Source organism: Ziziphus jujuba, chromosome 1 (assembly GCF_031755915.1).
Source record: "Ziziphus jujuba cultivar Dongzao chromosome 1, ASM3175591v1".
In the NCBI taxonomy this organism is placed as follows: domain Eukaryota; kingdom Viridiplantae; phylum Streptophyta; class Magnoliopsida; order Rosales; family Rhamnaceae; genus Ziziphus; species Ziziphus jujuba.
In genome coordinates this window covers 37,299,925-37,308,680 of record NC_083379.1, presented here as the reverse complement: position 1 = coordinate 37,308,680, position 8,756 = coordinate 37,299,925, and the positions used below count along the sequence as shown (strand labels likewise).

General features: G+C 31.1%; 1 pseudogene; it reads left to right on the top strand.

Annotated features, from left to right (window-relative positions):
• Nucleotides 1-5,316: 5,316 nt before the first annotated feature.
• LOC107435183 ((-)-germacrene D synthase-like) lies at nt 5,317-8,151 on the top strand (annotated as a pseudogene).
• The last annotated feature ends 605 nt before the right edge of the window (nt 8,152-8,756 follow it).

Here is an 8,756-nt window from a genome sequence, read left to right as displayed (position 1 = left end):
CTTAAGAGTGTAAGAGGTTCTGGGTTCAATTCTTGGCATGACCCTATTTGATTTGATTTTATTTTTTATGGCTTTGTACACGTGTAAATAAAAAAATCAAAAAAAAGAAAAAGAAAAGGTGACTCAATTGTTGGGCAATGCGTCGCCTTTTCCTTTATTTGGCGACTCTTTTTTAAAACAATATGTCATCTAAAACTATATTAGTTATTTCTTTGTAAGAAAAGGTGACTCATTTGTTGAGCAATGCGTCGTCTTTTCCTTTATTTGGCGACCCTTTTTTAAAACAATGCGTCACCTAAAACTATATTAGCTATTTCTTGTTGTGTTATTACATTCAAGTCATTTGATCTGGTGGTGTGGTGATTCTTTGAGAGTGTAAAAGCTTTTGGGTTCAATTCTTGGCATGACCTTTTCCTTTATTTGGCGACTCTTTTTTAAAACAATGCGTCGCCTAAAATTATATTTGCTATTTCTTGTTGTATTATTATATCCAAGTAATTTGATCCGGTGGTGTGGTGATTCTTTGAGAGTGTAAGAGGTTATGGGTTCAATTCTTGGCATGGTCCTTTATGATTTTTTTTTATGGGTTTGTACACGTGTAAATAAAAAAAAAATGAAATTGTGATGCATTTGTTGAGCAATGTGTCACATTTTCTTTTATTTAGCGACTTTTTTTTAAACAAATGCGTCGCCTAAAGCTATATTAGCTATTTCTTATTGTATTATTACATCCAAGTCATTTGGTCTGTTGGTGTGATGATTCCTTGAGAGTGTAAGAGATTTTGGGTTCAATTTTTGGCATGGCCCTTTCTGATTTTACTTTTTTTTATAGGTTTGCACACGTGTAAATAAAAAAATAAAAATAAAAAATAAGAAAAGGTGACTTATTTGTTGAGCAATGCATCGCCTTTTCCTTTATTTGGTGACTTTTTTTTTAAAATAATGCGTCGCCTAAAACTATATTAGCTATTTCTTGATAAGAAAAGGTGACTCATTTGTTAAGCAATGCGTCTCCTTTTCCTTTATTTGGCAACTCTTTTTTAAAACAATGCATCACCTAAAACTATATTCGCTATTTCTTGTTATATTATTATATTCAAGTCATTTGGTCTGGTGGTGTGGTGATTCTTTGAGAGTGTAAGAGGATCTGGGTTCAATTCTTGGCATGGTCTTTTCCTTTATTTGGCGACTCTTTTTTAAAACAATGCATCGCCTAAAACTATATTAGCTATTTCTTATTGTATTATTATATCCGAGTAATTTGGTCTGGTGGTATGGTGATTCTTTGAGAGTGTAAGAGGTTATGGGTTCAATTCTTGGCATGACCCTTTGTGATTTTATTTTTTTTATGGGTTTGTACACGTGTAAATAAAAAAAAATGAAAATGTGAAGCATTTGTTGAGCAATCCGTCGCCTTTTCTTTTATTTAGTGACTCTGTTTTAAACAAATGCGTCGTCTAAAGCTATATTGGCTAATTTTTATTGTATTATTACATCCAAGTCATTTGGTCTGTTGGTGTGGTGATTCCTTGAGTACGTAAGAAGTTCTAGATTCAATTCTTGGCATGACCCTTTTTGATTTTTTTTTATGGGTTTGCACACGTGTAAATAAAAAAATTGAAAAAAAAAAGGCAACGCATTTGTTGAACAATGCATCGCCTTTTCGTTTATATGTAAGCAATATAACTGATGTAGTTTTTTGTTTTTTTCAACTAAGTGATATTGCTTAAATATTTTCATTGGTTATTTGAAGTTGAAAAACAATCACATTGATTGAAAAAAAGAAAAAAAAGAAAAAAAAAAGGGAACAGGTGAGTCGTAATGAAGTAGTTACGTCGCCTGTTACCTTTATCTTAAAAAAAAAAAAAAAAAACTACCTCAATTATATTGCTTAAATATTTTCACTGGTTATTTGAAGTTGAAAGAAAATTAGATTGATTAAAAAAAAAAAGAAAAAGGGAACAGGCGATGCAGAATGAAGCAATCGCATCGCTTGTTCCCTTTATCTTAAAAGAAAAAAAAAACCACCTTAGTTATATTGCTTAAATATTTTCATTGATTATTTGAAGTTGAAAGAAAATCAGAAAATCAGATTGATTAAGAAAAAAACCAAAAAAAAAAAAAAGAACAAGCAACACAGAATGAAGCAGTTGCGTCACCTATTCCCTTTATCTTAAAAAAAAAAAAAAACTTTAATTATATTGCTTAAATATTTTCATTGGTTATTTGAAGTTGAAAGAAAATCACATTGATTATAAAAAAAAGAAAAAACAAAAAAGGGAACAGGTGACGTGGAATGAAGCCGTTGCATCTCCTGTTCCCTTTATCTTAAAAAAAATAATAATAATACAAGCGTTGCAAGTTTAATTAATAGAAAATAAAGTGTACATGAAAAATTAAATAATTGAACAACAACATCAGTTATATTACTTAAATATTTTCATTGGTTATTTGAAGTTGAAAAAAATCTCATTGTTAAAAAAAAAAGAAAAAAAAAAGGATACTCTGTTCAGCCGCATATTCAGCGGCGCTGAAGGGAAGCATCGCGTATTGTTTTTTTTAGCGACCGTTTGACTTCGACAGTTTTTGAATGCGTCATATATTTATGGAATTTTAACTGACGCTTTAACCTCAGCATTGTGATTTTGTTTTTTCAGATGCTTTTGTTTCGTAGCATCGCTAAGTTAGTATCACTAGATCTCAATTTTCGCATAGTAAAATGAAATTAGCTTTGATCGGTTGAGAAGATACACGTTGAGTTAAATTAATATTCTAATTGGGTTAGTAAGCGATATTAGTTTCATGGGTTAGTAAGTGATATTAATATTCTACTTGGTCTAGTAAAGTGCATTGAATTTTAAAGATGTCTAGGCTATTCTTCTTTTAAGAAACCGACAAAAAATGCTCAGTAATGACAAATAATAGTTTTCATAATTCAATAGTAAGTTATTTTTATTTTTAAATTTTTTATTATTTTTTTATATTGATATCAAGTTAAGTTTTGAGGAAATTGTTATAAATAAATGACTTTAAATCAATATAGAAGATGGAAAGATGCAGAGACAGGAAAAAAAAAATCTAGAGCTATAGTATTATTCCATATGTTATTATTTGTACATCAACATCTTCTTATGATGTTTCGTAAGTCCTGGGTTTAAAATCCAATGAGGAAATCCCTTTATTCTATTAATAAAAAAAAAAAATCTCTTTTTCTTAATAAAGATCCATCATAATAATTTTAGTAATGTCCACATATTATCCCCTTTTTATAACTTGAATCCCATTGTTATGTTTAATACTTCAATTGTATGTAACTATATATAGGATAAATTCACAGAAATACCCATCTATTTTATCATCAGTTTAGCACATATAACGGAAACAATATTGAAAACCACCCTTCATGTTTTTATTTTTCTTTCATTATCATCCACCTATTCACATAGTTTTAAAATTTTTACTGGCAAATATTCTCACACTTTTTGATAATATAAAAATATAAAACTAAAAGTATGAAAACAAGGGCAGTGTCAGGAATGTTAACTTAAGGGTGGGGGCTGAAAATTAAATTACTTTTTATAAGAAAAATTAATATTTAAAATCAAATTATTTTAAAAAATAAAATATTCTTTATCTATATTCGTATTTTCCTTGAAAATAAATAAAACAATCATAAAATTAAATTACTTAATTTTATTGGTATAAGTGAAAATATGTTGGAAGAGAAAAATACTAAAAAAAAAAAACTATATAAAATGCTAAGTTTTTGTTTTTTTAAGCAAAATATAAAATGCTAAGTTGCTAGCAACCATGTACAAAATGTAATAGATTTTTATTTTCTTATTTGTCAATGTAATGGTAAAATACTTTCATGTCTTGTATCTTATAAAATGTTTAATTTAAAATAAGAAATTATAATTTATAGTATTTGGTCACCTCTATTTAAATAAACCAATAGATTTCTTTGACAACTAATTTATTATTTCAACTGTTTTAATAATATCAAATAGACAATTACAAACTTTTATGATAATTATGAAAACTAATAACATATGGGAGCCAAATATGTAAAACTGTTTTCCATTCAAAAAAAAAAAATGTAAAACTGTTTTAATAATATCTAATAGATAATTACAAACTTTTCATGGTAATCATTATGGAAACTAATAATATATAGGAGCCAAGTATCTAAAATGTGAGGGGGACATACGTTTGTTGTGGCCCTTGTGGGTTGGGGTTGGGTTGGTTAGTGATATTATTAGACAGGTAGCAATTTGGGTTTAACACAACGGACGACAAGCAATCCCAGAGCGAGGCTCTCAATTCCATTGGACCTAGAACCTAATAGATTGGGCTTAACCTATTAGTCTGTTTTCTAATCTTTCGTTCGGCCAACACACTTTTCCCATGCTATAGTTTTTTTTTTAATCAGATTTCCTTGTTATTATTATTATTATTATTTTGGTTGAAATGCTGTAGTTGTTATTTGTTATCAATGAGTTGCCTATTTTTATATTACTTTTACATAAACCAGCCATCTAAACTCAAAAGGAAGAGAGACAGCCTGGAATCTACGATTTCAAAAGTGAAGATTTGAGAGGCTTACCGAGGCTTACCAATCTACCAACTTATTTTGTGGAATTTTGTATCTTTGAGAAAAGTAAAGCCACTTGGGGGTTCCTATTGGAACCTTCATTATATTTGGCACCAGCCATCCCAAAAATTTAAAAAAAAAAAAAATTGAAAAAATATAGCAATATAATAATAAATCATAGAAGGCTGCACAATATTGTTTGTTTGAACTGGGAGTCTCTCTGTGTTCCAGTTGATTTTCAAAGAATTCATAAGGGAATGAAACACCAAAACAACAACCTCTCACTCTAAAACTCTTACGCCGCCGCTAACCAGGCATCTTATTAGACTTATATATAGATTGGTCGGTCCATATAAGTAACCATGAAAGGACAAAACAAATTTCAAGATGTTTTATTTCCTTTCTTATCTTTTTTCAATTTGCTTCGCGTTATTTTCAACAATTGCGACAAGAAGAGAGAAAAACAGGAAAGTTTTATAGGATTAGAATTCTCAAAACAGCTTTAATTTCTCACACGCTTTATGCTGATTACTGCATTGTTGTTCCACAGAGAACACAAAATAGATTAATATATCTCAATTCTAAGAGGATTGTAGACCAATTTTATTCTTCTTTTGGAAAAACCAACAGATAATGCTACATTTCAAAATATTTGAGTGTAAATCGTTTGATTGGAAATAACAGCTGGCTGGGTCAATCAATTCAATTGTATAAAAGGAGTAAATTGCAATAAGCTTTTGAGTCCCACCAAAAAACCAAAGCAACTATATACACCTATTTCCATCTGCAAAATTAATCTTATAGAAATGTCGTTCCAAGAAGATCCTGTTTTATTAACCAAGAATAATGAACGTCCATCCGCAGATTTTCAGCCCAGCATTTGGGGTGATTATTTCCTCACTCGCTGCATGGTATATATATTATTGCTCAATAAGTACTATTTCCTATTCTACTCTTTTCATATGGACTTGATAATATTGGAGTATATTGTTATTTGTCAGTGGTGAGACAAAATAATAAATTTGCATTGGCTATATATGTTGATCTGGGACACTAGCACATGATTAATCTGGCATTCTGTCATGCCCTGTGATAAACAATTATTGTTATTATTACTATTAGTATGATTTTTTCTTTCAACTAATTAATCAATTTGTTTGCCTCTATAGGGAACGGTATCAATTGAGAAAATGGGGCAACAAGTTGAAGAATTGAAGGAAGAAGTGAAAGGATTGCTAATGGATTCTCAAAAGAAACCTTTGCAAAAGTTGGAGTTGATTGATTCAATCCAACGTTTAGGAGTTTCTTACCATTTTGAGAATCAGATTGATGAAATCTTAGAAAAAATGCACCACGACTACTCTAATGGCGTTGTTGATACAGAGCACGATGACCTTTATACCATTGCTCTTTGGTTTCGCTTGCTTAGGCAACATGGTTATTATATATCATGTGGTAGTAATTCTCTCTGTCTCAATGTGTCTATGTCCAAATATATTGCTTGGAGCATACAGATTCATAACTCTAGCTTTTTTTATTCACATTGTGACAGATGTATTTAACAAGTTTAAGGACGGAGAAGGAAACTTTAAGGCATCCTTAGCCATTGATGTGTCAGGCTTGCTAAGTTTGTATGAGGCTGCACACCTTCGTATACGCGGGGAAGAAATTCTTGATGAAGCCATAGCTTCCACTACCACTCATCTTGAGTCAATGGTGAGCAGTATAAGCCCCCACCTCTTGGAAAGGTCACATTTGCCCTGAACCGACCCATTCGTAAAAACTTACCAAGGTTAGAGACAAGGCACTACGTTTCTCTCTATCCCAAAGAAGATTTCCACAATGCAACTTTGTTGAAGTTGGCAGCGTTAGATTTTAATGTTTTACAAGCGTTGCATCAACAGGAGGTGAGCAACATTACAAGGTAAGCATTGAAACTTTCTAAATCATATATACTTAGCATGTCGTATTCTGTTTCCAATCAAAGAGCATCCTAATTTATAATATATGGGTTAGGTGGTGGAAAAATTTGGACTTTCCAAGAAAGCTGCCTTATGCAAGAGACAGAGTGGTAGAACTGTACTTTTGGATATTAGGAGAGTACTTTGAACCCCAATATTCCCATGCAAGAGAGTTAGCTACCAAAATTATGACTATGGTATCCGCAATAGATGATACCTATGATGCTCATGGAACATATGAAGAACTCAAGCTCTTTACGCAAGAAATCAAAAGGTTACATTAATTCAAGCTTTTAGCTCAAATCTTGGTTAGAAATTCTTTGATGTAATACTTCTGCTCTATTAAATTTTATGCTCAATCCTATTTGATTTTTCTTCCTTTCTTTCCAACAAAGAAATTTATCTCCTTAAAGATAATTTTGTGATTGTTTGTTCATTGGTTCACAGATGGGATATTAGTGCCATTGATGTCCTTCCAGATTATATGAAGTTTCTATATCAAGCAATTTTAGATATTTACAGTGATATTGAGGAACACACTACAAAGGAAGGAAGATCATATTGTGTACATTATGCAAAAGAGGCAGTGAGTCATTTCTTCTTCACCCCTGAACATTCTACATTCAACTCTTCAATAATTGATTAATATTGTTGCCTTTAATCGTTTATATATGCTTGATCTTTCAAAAAAAAAAAAATGAAAAAAGAAAACATGAAATGTTACATAAGGGAGAGTAAATTAAAAGTTTTTACATTTATATTTTTTTGTTGTTTTTCTCTGATAAATTGTTAGGTCTGGCATAATAATGTTAAACTAACTTCGATTTTAATGAGTTTAGGTGGAAGAGCTAGTCCAAGCCTATTTCACTGAAGCCAGTTGGTTGCATGATGCGCACACCCCAACATTTGAGGAATACATGTCAGTAGCGGCAGTGAGTGCTACTTATTTTGTTATCATAACCTTTTCATTTCTTGGGATGGGTAAGATTGCTACTAAAGAGGTGTTCGATTGGGTCTGCAATAAACCAAATATCATCAAAGCTTCATCAGTTATTGGTAGACTAATGAATGACATGGTGTCCCATAATGTAAGCTAAATTAATAATTTGAAAAATGCATTTCCTAATTCCTAATGTTTCATGCTTGATTTGTTTCTTATATATAAATATGACATTGTAGTTTGAGCAAAAGAGAGGACACGTTGCTTCTGCTGTAGAATGTTGCATGAAACAACATGGTATTGAGGAAGAAGAGGCAAATAAAATGTTGGCTGTAGAAGTTGAAAATGCTTGGAAAGATATAAATCAGGAGTTGCTGAAGAAGCCAAATACCAGAGGCAGTGTAGCATTTGGTCTTCTGGAGCGGATTTTGAATCTGACAAGGGTGACAGATGTTGTGTACAAAGATGATGATTGTTATACAAATCCTCATAAGCTCAAACACCAAATTGAGTTATTGCTTAAACATCCCATAGCAATTCATTGAATAGGCTTTTTTTATAATATTACTAGTCTCGTGAGTAGTTAATCAGTCTTCCATTAATGTTTTGATTTGTTCCAAGTTAATTTTATCAGTTGTAATCATCAGTAGCAAAAATGTGTTAAATTCTAAGCATTTCGTTAAAAACCCTAAAACAGAAATTCAGTTGCCATGGAATCAAATTGTAGTACCCAAATCGATCGGGTTAATCACAAGCAATTCGGCTTCACACAAACCCAACAGTTCTGTTTGGGAATGGGATTAGATTTTTCGCACAGCGATTCAATATGGATTTTCTCAAGTCCAATGGACCTAAATACTGTATTGGCCGTTTAGGTTTTGTTTGGGTTATTAATTTTCAAAAAATTATTTTTGAAAATGTTTGGATAAATTTTTAAAGTGCTTTCTCTAAAAGAATTTCTAACTAAAGTTATAAACGTGTAATTTTTAAGAAAACACTTTTAGAAAAGCAGAAATAAAATTAGAAGTTGTATCAAGCAAGGCCTTAGTATAGATGATCTACTTATAGTCTTTCCTTTGCCCACCACAAATCAAGCAAACCCCTACAGCCAATAGTTTCCTAAAATGGATGTTCATCTTCATAAGTATTGTATCCATAATTATTCAGCTGTGTTTCCCCTAATTTTAAATGGTAATTCTAGAGTGTCTAAATATATTAACCAAATTTTTGTATCAAATAACTTTGCATTATTTTATTAGTT